The 12,464-nt window shown below is 37.3% G+C and overlaps 1 protein-coding gene across 1 annotated transcript in view; it reads right to left on the bottom strand.

The window, feature by feature from the left end:
- Nucleotides 1-12,187, bottom strand: part of TENM1 (teneurin transmembrane protein 1) — a 631,171-nt gene extending 618,984 nt beyond the window's left edge. Inside the window, exon 1 of the mRNA XM_032474729.1 lies at nt 12,057-12,187. The gene's annotated coding sequence lies outside the window, so the exon portion shown is untranslated. The remainder of the gene's footprint in view (nt 1-12,056) is intronic.
- Nucleotides 12,188-12,464: the final 277 nt, after the last annotated feature.

Genomic DNA, 12,464 nt, shown 5'->3' with positions numbered 1-12,464 from the left:
ATACAGGCATTCCTAACGATGAGACCTGCCAAAACTTTTCAATGCTGTTTTTCTTCTCTTCCATTATAGGTGACTGTGGCTGAATAGCCAAGTAATCTATAGTCTAACTTCACTTAATTGTTTTTACTACATGACATGAAGAAATATAGTAAGCAATCACTTCCGTTTTACATGAAGCAAATTGCTACTGCTTTCCACAGCAATATGAAGAAGTTTTAACTTGCCTAATCTCCCTTGAACATCCTGTTTAAATCCTGACAGGATAAACTCAACCATCCTTGGTTCTCCAGTGAGTGAAGACCAGATTGGATCACTGGATCTCAATTATTTTCCCTATCCGTAGACCTCTTCAAAATAAAGCAACCAGAGAACAGTTGGCCCCAATTACAACTGGTATATTCCTCTCCCTCCAGCACCATCTCTCGAGAACAGATTTATCCTCCTTGTTGTTTATTATCTAAACCACACTTCTAAGGTGCCAATATTTATATTTGTTTTTGTTTCCTCTTTGTTTCATAAATGTATTTTTTTCTGTAATGAAAGTTATACAGACTTATTATAGAAAATCTGAAAAATGCACAAAGCATAAAGGAAAAATGTCACCTACTATCCACCTCCTCCAAACAGATATAATTATTTTTTAGCACTTTTGTGCATCTTTTTCCAGTCCTTTTCTTTCTTTCTTACATATTGGGTAGATATAATTTTGTATCCTGCTTTATCACTTGATAGTATAACATAAACATTTTCATTTTATCATAAAATATTTGTAAATATCATCTTTAATGGCCATAAATTACTAAATTGTCTAAACGTACCATAAATCACTTAGCGATTCCCTTGTTGAACATTTAAGTTCTTTCATTTTTTCCACTATTACAAATAACACTTGGTGAAAATCTTTGCAAATAAAGCCTTTTCTGCCCTTCACATTATTTCTTTAAGATAAATTCTTAGAAGTAGAATTACTGGGTCAAATGGTAGGAGCATTTTTAAGGCTTTTGAGGCAAACTGCCAAATCTATACCAATTAACATTTCATCATGTCCTTATTATTTACTCATTGATTCAACCAATACTTATGAAACAGCTGCTGTGTACAAGGCACTGTGCTAGGTGATATGGATCCAGTAGTGAGCAAAACAGATGCAAAGTCCATGCCCGCGGGGAGCTAATATATTAGTAAATTTGATAAATCTAAATAAACAAGAATACAGTGTGACACCAGGTAGTGATGAGTAATATCAGGAAAAATAGAAGTGGATAAAGGCATAGAAAATAAAAAATCACAATTAGATTCATTACGTAGGATGGCCAGGGAAGGTCTCTTTGATGAAGGAAAATTGTATCAAAGATTTGAATGAAGTGATAAAGTAAACCTGTAGAAATCTTAGAGAAAATTCATTTCAGGAAGAAGAAACAGCAAGTGCAAAGGCCGTGAGAGACAAAAATGCACAGCATGTTTTAGGACCAAAACGGAAGGCAGTGTGGCTGGAATGTTATGAACAAGGTTTAGTGGGAAGAATGGTAAGATATGAGACCAGATAAACAGTCAGGGACCAGATCCTGCAAGACTGTGTAAGACATAGTAAAGATTTTTAAAGTTTTTTTTTTTTAATTTAATTTAAGTGTGACAAAGCCAGCTATCAGAGGGCAGAGAGTCGGAAGACTGCAAGATCTTATTTATTTTTTAAAAGGATCACCCTAGTTGCTGTGTGGAGAAAAATATATGGGGAGGAAAATGCATGTAAGGGCATCAATTAGGAGGCATTTCAGTAGTCTAGGTGAGAGATGATGGAGGTTTGGTCTAAAATACTAAGGATGAGTGAGGAGAAAATGATTCAAACAGAGGACATGGCTTGAAGGTAGAGTCAACAATGTTTGTTAATTGGTTGGATGTCAGGTGTGAAACAACAAAAAAAACCCTTGTATTTATTGTTTCTAATTTGCATTTATTTTGATTATTGAAGACTGAGTTTTTTTCACATTTATTAGCCATTTTAATTTCCGCTTATGAATTATCTCTCCATGCCTTGGCCCATATGGCACTAATAAAATCCTTTCCTCCCTTAGCTTCTATTTCATTGTTTCCTGGTTTGCCTACTATCTCTCTGACCTTATTCTTGACTTGCTCTCTCTTGAAGGCTCTTCTTATTTCACCAACCTCTTAAGTTCAGTGTGTCTCAAGATTTCATCTTTCCTTCTCTTCTTACTCTATATACACTTCCTAGATGAACTCACCTTCCTATTCCTATGATTTCAACTACTACATTGATTGATGATATACAAATCTCTACTTTTAGGCCTGATCTTCAGATCTGTAATTTCCATCTGTGACAAATCATCTCCATCTGGATGTCTAGATAGTGTCTCACATTAAATAAATGCAAACCGGACCTCATTATCCCCATCAAAACTGACTTTTTCTGTGCTCCCTATGTTGCCTAATGGCATTACACAATTTCCCGATCCCAAAGCCTCAGTGTCAACTCCCCCTCTCCCTCAGCCCATAAATATAATCAAATGTTACCTTATGAATGGCCCTCAAAGTTTTCCTTAATGTCTCACTGCTACTACTCTTAATGCACTTCAATCCATCCTTCATACAGGTGTCATCTTTCTAAAACTCAAAGTTGGTGAGTTGCTCCCCACCCCCGCAACTTTAAAGCCTCTCATCTAATTCAGTAGCTTTTGCTACAATGCAGTACATTGTATGATTTTGGATAAACATCAGAAAAACCACCATTTCCCAGTATAACTCTCCATGCGTGAAAACCCTAACACATTCATTCATTCAACAAACATGTACTAAGCACCCTCTGTGTGTCAGGCACATAGAAGGAAATAAAATAAGACATTATCCCTGACGTCTGTTCCCCAGACTTGGGCAGGAAATAAAATGACACTCTATTTTCCTGGGTTGGTATGTCCTTTCACAATCTTTTAGCCATGTAGAATGTGGTTCTCCGTATCTTCTGACTAAAAAATTCCTACCTATTCTTTAAGAGCCAATTCAAATGACTTACCCTTTATAAAGTTAAATCTACCTTTGAGCTTCCAAAACATTCTAATTATTCCTCTTCTAGGGCATCTGTTACAAAAGAATATGCTTACATGTCAGTCCGCTCAATAGATAGTAAGTTTTTTTGATGTCTTTCCATCAGTGAGTAAACAGGGTCATTTAAAAAATTTAGGTGAATGAATGAATAATTGAACAGATAAAGTTTTTTTCTTCATGAAGATTGTTTTATGATGTATAACAAAAACTGTGTAATACAGAAGTATTCAGTAAAAAACAAAAAAGAAGCTACTCCATGAGACTCGGAGAGTCTTTGTGGAAAACACTTGCGATTTCAAGACTCATTGTCTCAGAGCTCTGTGCAAACATTGTTTCTTCTTCTGCCTTTTCAACAACAAAGCAATCTCAAGTATTTTGTTAAATATCTGGGACCAGAGTTCTCTTCTTACTAAGTCTATTGCTGTTTTACATATTTTCTTAAACATGTTTTATTTCATGTTTAACAGAAATATATTGCTAAATTTTTCTCTATTTTGTGTTAAATTACCCTTAGAATATTTCCCTTGCACTGAATTCTAATTGTTTATATTAAAATTACTTCACTTTCACAAGTTGTCCAATGTTTCAACAAGGCAAAAATCTCAAAAAAAAGGAAAAGAACAAAACAAAGAAAAAAAAGTAGCACCCCTGTGTTAACACTTCATGTATTTGAAACCAAAAATAAACGGTGTCACACCTAAGTGTTGACATTTTATTAGACTAAACGTGAAAGATTAATCACAAATGCACTGGCAATGTATGGATGTGTGCACAGAATAAATCTGTAATAAAGGGTACCAACCTAGAAAATTGGTGTGTTATTTTAGCTCCAACCTAAGATAATTGAAAGAATGTATGAGCCAACACGAAACAAAAGTAATATTTCACATTATACTTATAATTTGCTAGGATATACCTAAGGAATTGGTCAGATTTAGAAAAAGAATAAAAAGATTAACCTCTCCCAAAAGTTTAGTGAATGTCACAGAACTTCTTTTCACATAAATCTATATACTACCACAAGTCTTGGAAATAGTTGAAAGATCAAGAAAGAAAGGAAGGAAGGGAAGGAGGGAGGAAGAAATGAGAGTGATTTTACTGATATTTCAAGGTACAAAGAGTCTTCTCAAGTCTAAGATAGGTATCAATTGGCCAATCAACTGCACAGCCTTCTACCTGAGAGGTCACTAGATCTCATTAGTGAAATTAATAAAAGGAGTTTCTCATTTGACCTGCACAGCAATTCTGTCAATGCTTCCCTACATCGCTTAACGCTCTAAAGATATGAGTCACAATCATAAAAATATATTCATTTCAAGCATACAGTAAGCAAACAGGTGATGTCCTTGCATGTTTCTGTAAATGATGCTTGAAAAATCCATGTCAAAAATGTACATATACTTTAAATACTCCTTTAGAAAAAAAATTCCATCCCCACACACATAAACACAAACATATTTGGGGGCTAGTTAATAGAACAGAAGATCACACACCAATATCATTCAAATGCTTGCATTTAAACAGAGCAGCTTTTAAAAAAGAATATCATTAATGCTAAAGCAAGAGGTAACGCACAGAGTATAAATTCAAAATGTTGATCAGAAGCATTTTGTTGATAGCAATTGAGTTAGCTAGGAACATTTCAGGTTTAGAAAGCTTCCAGCCACTGTGTGGTTGTAGTGTATTTATACACCTCTATATTTAAACACAGGTGGTAATTAGCAAGATTAAGACACCTTTAATAAGGCATCATCATAGGTGCAAAGGATGTGTAGCATAAGATGAGTTCATTATCAATAACTTTGCTGAATTAATCATCTCTTAGGACATTTAATTTTAAATATACCTGAAAAAACCTGGATTACTGAGATAGGCCATCTGCAGTATCTTTTTCTAATTTCTCTGAACAACTGAAGAGTTTTCTTAAAATGTCTATATGCAGCTGGGACACAGGGATTGCAACATCTAATAAACCAATTGTCCATCTAATCTGGCACCTTCTCTTTGACAGGTGTCTAAACCACACAGAGGCATTAGAAGTAATATAAACACTTAGAATCCACCAATTATGCAAAACCATGCAACTGGGAAATTTTCTCCTTGACCTTAGCCTGCGATCAGATTTTCCCTGAAGTATGCAAACTGATAGCAATGTACTTTTATTTTGGCTGCTTTAAAAACCCTCATTCATACAGGCAGCTAAAAACACTGAGCTGTGATTCCAAACATTAAAATGAAACTGAATTTCCTTTGATAAAACCATATAGGGGTTTACTGAATGTCACACACATATACATGCACACACACATATATATATCTGCAATCAGCTATTCTTAATATTTACAGTACCTTTCATCTAAATAGGAAAAAAATTTAAAAGTAAATATTTAGTAATTTTAAAAGTAAAACTGAGGCTATAACTAACTCCACACCATCATTTGGATAAACAGTTAAAATTCATTGATCAGATCTTTGAAACTATCCAGATGATTAACTAATGTTTTTTCACTGTACACCCAAAGGCCAAGCATCTGCTGAAAGGTTAGAGGAAATCGACATGACACAGAAGATATGACATAGATAGATACTAGGAAATCTACATGTTCAATAATGCTGATTGACAGAATTGTTCATGATTTACTCAGATATTATAGTATATTTACTCAGATATAGCTCAAGTAACAAAAATAAACCAATTAACAAAACATATGCAATTCAATACCCCAAAACTGGATCCTGATATTAAAAATGTTCTCTAAAATGTAAAAATGAAAATGATTTTTACTAAACTTTTAAAGCACTACTTCAGTCTATCTTTAATAATTCTGTCTGAGACATTTATATTTTGAAATTCTAGTCACTCTAAAACAGAAAATTACCTGGTGACATATAAATATAGATACAGATTTAGATAGCCATTCTTTTTTTTTCCGTATCACAATCCTTTTTGGGAATCACTCTTTCCTAGCCATAATATAGAAATTTGTTTACAGCTATAAATTCAGGGAAAAATATTAGTTTATCAGAACCCATAGCTGATAATATTGCAAAAAGCTTAACATGGATTGTAATTCAGCTCATATTAGAGTTTGTGATCCCAAAATTCAATTTTGTAAGTCATAATCAGAAACAAAAATGTTACAACAGAATATGAGAAACATTAAAGGCAATTTCCTCATTGTTGACTACTTATCAATTGACAACTTAGTCAATTAAAATTAAAACAATCAATATGGTTTATGCTGATGGGTAATATAAGAGTTTACAGATTTCAAATAAATGTATTCAAATCCATTTGGTCTCGGTAATAAAAAAAAGTGGGGCACAATATTTTAATAAAATTGCTTTTATACTTGAAAAGGGAAAATAATTAATCTTACTGGAAAATTCCAGCATTATTTATATTTAACTTTACTATGATCTCTAACTAGGCTTCTTCAAAGTCTACAAAATCATAATTTGAATGAACATGTATTTTCAATGTAATATCTATTATGAAACTATTTTACAGCTGTGAATGTCCTCATAGAACAAAAAACGCTCTGCAGCAGCATACACATAAATACCAATAGGAATGAACAAATCACACCTCTATTTCTGTGATTATTTTTAAAGAACTGCTTGAGTAGGGACATGGAGGGTTGCAGTACGATCTTTAGGAAAATGACAGAGATGGCACAGATTTTTGTTCTGCTTAATCATTTATTGCTTGCAAATTCAATCCCCCAGCCTTTTACAGTTACTTTCAGGGACCAACAGCCTGACATGTAATTAAATTAACAAACAGGTTCCCATCCTGAATTAGTGACTCCCAGCTGTCTGTCCCATCTAGTTTCCATGGCAGTAGAAGAATCGGTGAAAACTGAGGTGCAGGAAATTGTAAGAAGCCAAAATATCAAACTCTTTAAATTGATTTCTTTAAACCGATGAATCAATACTGGGAGCGAAGAGGGGAGGCAGAATTGAATTTAAAGTGTTTTATTTCCTGGCTTGTTGAAAAGGCCAGTGTGTTTCTGTTTTTGTCATTGCTGAGGAATGTAAGCAACATCTCCTTACACATTTCATAGAAGGCTGTAGATTCAGGATGGCATTTAGTTCATTACATATTTTACAGTAACCCAAGAGTGTCTGAGGTACTCTATGTGTATTTTAAAGTGTTTCATTTTATGTTTTTCTTTTTTTGACATAGACATTAAGATTCATCAGCCTGATTATAATTTTTTATAATCAGCAGCTATATTTCCAGCTGTGGATATATGCTGTTGATCATAATTGCTAAATATTATCCCTTACAATATTCTTCATCATTTAATCTCCCTGTAGTTGTGCTAATAATCCAGTTTACATGACTCCAAAACATCCAGAGACTAAGTAAAAAATTCTCTCAACCAACCAGATGTTTGTTTGCATCACCCCAAACAGCTGGATGGTTGACGGAACTTTTCACTCATATATTTGGGTGTCCCCTAGATACAGCCATAGAGACCTGTCATAAGTACCCAGAAAAAAATATTAATCTTGGCACATACCTACCATAAACACAGATATGGAGGCTCCGACTAAGAGCTTCACAGGGTGTGATTCACTGATATGAAATGAGATGATTTAACACATTTTCCTGTGTCCATTTTCCAATTACCTTCTCTACTCATACAGTTAGAGTAGGTGGGAATGGAGAATCCAATATTTCAGAATCATTACATCACATTGAAAACATCATCCAAGAGATAGTGGTTAGTTGGCATATATGCATGTTTCACCATATGCTATTGTTTACCTAAAGTGGAGACCTGGACAGGAAGTAAAAGTGAGATTTTTTTTTTTTTAATTTGTAAATTATCCAAGATTATACTTCCTGGTCTACAAATGAGTCCTGAAGTTACATAAGAATTTAACAGGCTTTATTTATCAGACTCTAAATTATTATTTTTAAAACATTAGTAATCCAACATCAACTGTAAAAATATTTACTATCTCCAATTAAAACTAATTTGCTTTGATTGTATATAGAAATGTTAGCAGTACAATTGATATAAATATTGTTATAAAACAATTTTCAGTTTATGTTATCATATTCCCATTTCCTCAGCCCAATTTTTCAGGGGTTCCAAATGTAAGCAATTTCATTGGTCTTGCTAAATTGTACCATAGAACATCTAGCAAACTACAAAATCTCTATACATTATATAAACTGTCATAACAGAGTACCACATACGAAGAGGAACATATGGTTGGACCATCAAGGTTGTTAGGAATAATCAAAAGCTATGTGAAACCTTTAATAGCATTCACCTGCTCAAACTAAGTATGATTTTAGCTGGTTCTTCTATTTGATATTTACTTTCCTCAGTTCTAAAAAAAAAAAAAAAAAAAAGAAGGAAAACAGAAAGGAAAAGAAATAATATATTAAGTCAGGATTCAGAATATTTTACCATTTAGGGAAAGGAAACATAAAGAGTAATCTCTATTCAAAATAGTGATTTAATCTAATACTCAGAATCTGCAAATGATTTAAAGCAGTTTTTGTATATGGGAACAGTTCTGAAATCTGATTCCTTTTAATTTTTTATAATCAGCAGCTATATTTCCAGCTGTGGATATATGCTGTTGATCATAATTGCTAAATATTATCCCTTACAATATTCTTCATCATTTAATCTCCCTGTAGTTGTGCTAATAATCCAGTTCAAACCTTTCTTCCAAATGGTAAAGGATGGGAAGCTTCTTTTTTTTTAAGTACGCATGGATTACTACTTTTAAGGATAAATCAACAGGAATTTTAAATATATATATAAATCAATAAAATTATAATACATGTTTTATATCTAATGCATGGCATTCTTATGAGATTGCTTCTAAGTGTGTATGTGTCCGTGTGCGTGTGTGTGTGCGCATGTGTCTGCGTGAGAGAGAGAACAAATATGTGAATACTATAAGAAAATTTGTTTTCATTAAAAAATTAATCATTGCATTAAGTATTCAAAGTACTGGTCTTCTTGTGACCTCAGGTCAGTAAGTAAGTAAATAGATAGATAAATCACTTGTTTGGGAAACCTTAGGGAATTTATTAACCATAATCTACACCAAGTACTTGATAACTATACTGAAAACTACAACTGATAGACTATCGGGAAAAGCAAGCTTCAAGTAAAAATTACATGAATTCTAATTGCTATCTCTAACATAAGATGAAAAAAAAATGGTTATGTTAATTAATACTGAAACTTCTTAGCACTTCCAAGTTTTTAAGGCTATCATGGAAAATAAAGTTCCACTAAGCCTTCTGTTTTCAGAGGCAACATATCAAAAGAATATTTTGCAGTTTGAAAATTTAAAGTAATATTGTACAGAATAAACTTGAATGTTAGACTGTTCTGCTTCAGCAAGAATCTTTGTATTAGAGCCATCAGAAAGGCACAATGACTATACAGGAAACAACGATCATGCCCGTTTTATTTACACATACGATAGCTTAAGTAAAACATTGAGACCTTGAGAGTATTCAGACTTCAAATTAGGCCTTTGAAAGAGATGGTAGTTACATATAATTTGATTTTACTTTTTAACACATCTACCTGTTTGAATATCTGGAATATCACTTAACCACCCTTACAGCATAATTATTCTACAAAGCATTCTTTCCTTCAGCTCCATTGCATATTTTGACAAATGACATGCCTGTTCTTAATTCATAATTTGGACCTAGAACTAGTGATAAATACTAATTCATGTACTCAAAAAATACTCCTTTTCTACTCTCTGTCTGGCATGGTTCCAGGTACTAGACTCTATTAGTTTTATTATGCAAACGTTGTTTTCCAGAAACACCTGTTTTTCAAAAACATTCTGGGAGACAATCTGAAAACTTTTAAATAATATTGAGAGCATGGATTCATTTTAGAAATTAACTGAACCCCTTTTCAAATGCATCTTGTGACTTCCTTTTATTATCATTGAAAGGTTTCAACATTACTTTGGCATATTTGAAAGCTTTTAACTGCCCTTTAAAAAAACTTTGCAATAGTAAATTATTAACACATCACACACACATAAAAACTTATGAACTTGGACAAAAATGGCAAAACTAGGACTCTGTTTTTCCAGTTATTTACTTAAAGGGTCATACTATGCCTTATGAAAGTTCATTTTTCCCCACGGTGCTGATATTAAGAGCAAGGTGGAGGGGGGGCAGTGAGCAAGTTAACAAATGCTAGGTAATCATGGAGCAGACTGTAAAGCTGTGGAACGCCTTTTAATTAAAAAAAAAAAAAAGCCTTTTCTTCTTAGACTGTACTCTTTCTTGGCAGCCCTGGAGTACCCTATTCTCCAAATCGGAAGTCTTCGGACTAAGAAGATGCACCAAGATACCTCGGCCAAAAGATAATAACGGAGTAGACATTTGCAATGTTTTCCCCAAACAGGTTAAAAGAGTAGCGATTGAGTCTCACAGTGTAGTGCAGCCTGGTTTATCAGTTTAGTAATAGAACAACAATCTAAAATTCAAGGAAGCTGTCTGTGACCCTTACCACAAATGCGATCAATTAAATGCTAATCTAACAGTACCTATTAGGATCCACTGGGGTGTTTCGTTTTCTTTTGGTTTCTAAAACCGAGTGGCTACTAATTTCCCTTCTATGGCACTGGGAACTTCTTTTTGTAATTCTTCGGGCCACTTCAAATACACCTCCAGATTAACAATGCAGGGAAAAAACGGGAAAGTTCTGGGCGTCTCCAGACCAACTGCTTCATTTTTGAAGACCTACCCATATTAGCATATCGCCAGTAGCAGTGGTGCAGATCTGCTAAATCCGAAGCTGAGGACGGCAAGCACGAGCTGCAAACCAGCCCCCGCCCCCGCCCCCGCCCCTACTCTCCCGGTGGCGAAATAGATGTCGAGACGACATCTACTAGTGGAGTGAGATCGTCTGCCTCCGCAATTGTAAACAACCGGCTGCACTGGGTTTGCTGAAATGTTTAAATACACTCCCGACTGCAAACACATCCACTCACCATGTAGCTCTAAACAGTCTCCCCTCTCCACCTCTAGGAAAACCATCCTAAAACTGAACTGGCAATCCGCCCGTTGAGGAGTGAAAGAAAGTAAGGGTACATTTCCCTAGGCATACCTAGAGGGTACTTGGCACCCCGCAAATGAGCTGGCCGCTGCTAGATTGCCGGTACCATGTTTCAGGATGAAAGGCGAAAACACACAAACCCGCGCGGCTGAGCGCGTGGTTAAAGCCAACATCGACGGCTCCCAGAGCACCAACTGCTGCGTAATGACTTATCTCTTGACAAAGATTGGGGTGTACGGAGGACGTATCGGGTGGAGCCCCAAACGTAGGTTACAAGGAGGTCCTGGAGTTCTCCCCGGAACCTGGGATCCCCGAGTGAGGCTCAAAAAGAAATTCAAAAGCAAACAGGTACTAAAGTGCGTCCTAGCCCCTGGGCATCATCTCTCAGACAGACGGCAGGAGCGGGACCCGAGTGGCCGAGCCCCTGGCAGACGTTCCAGGTGGGAAGGATGCTGGAAGAGAGGCGCCCCCTTGTCTCTTTTCGGACAGAGACCCCCCTCCCCAGCGTCCAGGTCCACTTGTTAGAGCGCCGGGGCTCTGCGCGAGAGCCGAGGCGAGGGCCCCCCTTTCAGAACCGAAGGAGTTGGTTGGCAAAAGTGTCGCCTGAGAAGCCTATTGAGCCCTTGAAGGGCAGCGCCCCCAGGGCCCGCTGAAAGCTTCAACTGCGAACAAGGCCGACCTCCCATCTCCCCTCGGTGGTCCAGAGCCCCGGGCCCGGCGGAGACCGAGAGAAAAAGGGGCGGAGGTCCTGCCACATCGGACAGGACTCCCAGAGAGGATGCAGCCCGCTGCTCACTGCTAGGAGCCGCCATCCGTCGCCTGCAGCCTCGGGGCGAAGTTCGCCCGGAGTCCTTCGGGTGGGAGGTGGGGGTGGGGGCCGCGAGCCAGAGGAAGGGAGGTGGGGGCCGGGAGCAACGCACCTACCTAGTCCAGGCGCAAGTTTCGGTGGCGTCCCTAGGTGCTGTCCCCCGCCCCCTCGCCAGGTGCTCAGCCCCGCCGGGCGCTGCCCGTGCCCGGGACCTCAGGCGTCTCAGCCGGTTCTTGCGGGAAATGACTGTAAATCCACATTACTGTTCGAGCTGCCGCTCGGGCCCCGGCATCGCTCTCCTCCGGCTGGCGGCGGCGGTGCTCTCAGCCGGCAGCCGCCGGGGGCAGGGACCGAACCTGGCTACTACCGCGCCAGCGGACGATCAGCTGCCAGGAAGGTGCTTGCGCCCGGGGTCGTACGTGTGTGCGAGAGTGTGTATACGCGTGTGTGTCCGTGAAAGAGAGAGTGTGCGTGTGTGTGCGAGCAGAAGGGGTGAGCTCAGCCCCCGGGGCACTCGGAGGTGA

Source organism: Camelus ferus, chromosome X, assembly GCF_009834535.1.
Source record: "Camelus ferus isolate YT-003-E chromosome X, BCGSAC_Cfer_1.0, whole genome shotgun sequence".
NCBI classification, from domain to species: Eukaryota; Metazoa; Chordata; class Mammalia; order Artiodactyla; family Camelidae; genus Camelus; species Camelus ferus.
The sequence above is the reverse complement of the archived record's forward strand: the minus strand, read 5'-3'. Positions and strand labels throughout refer to the sequence as shown.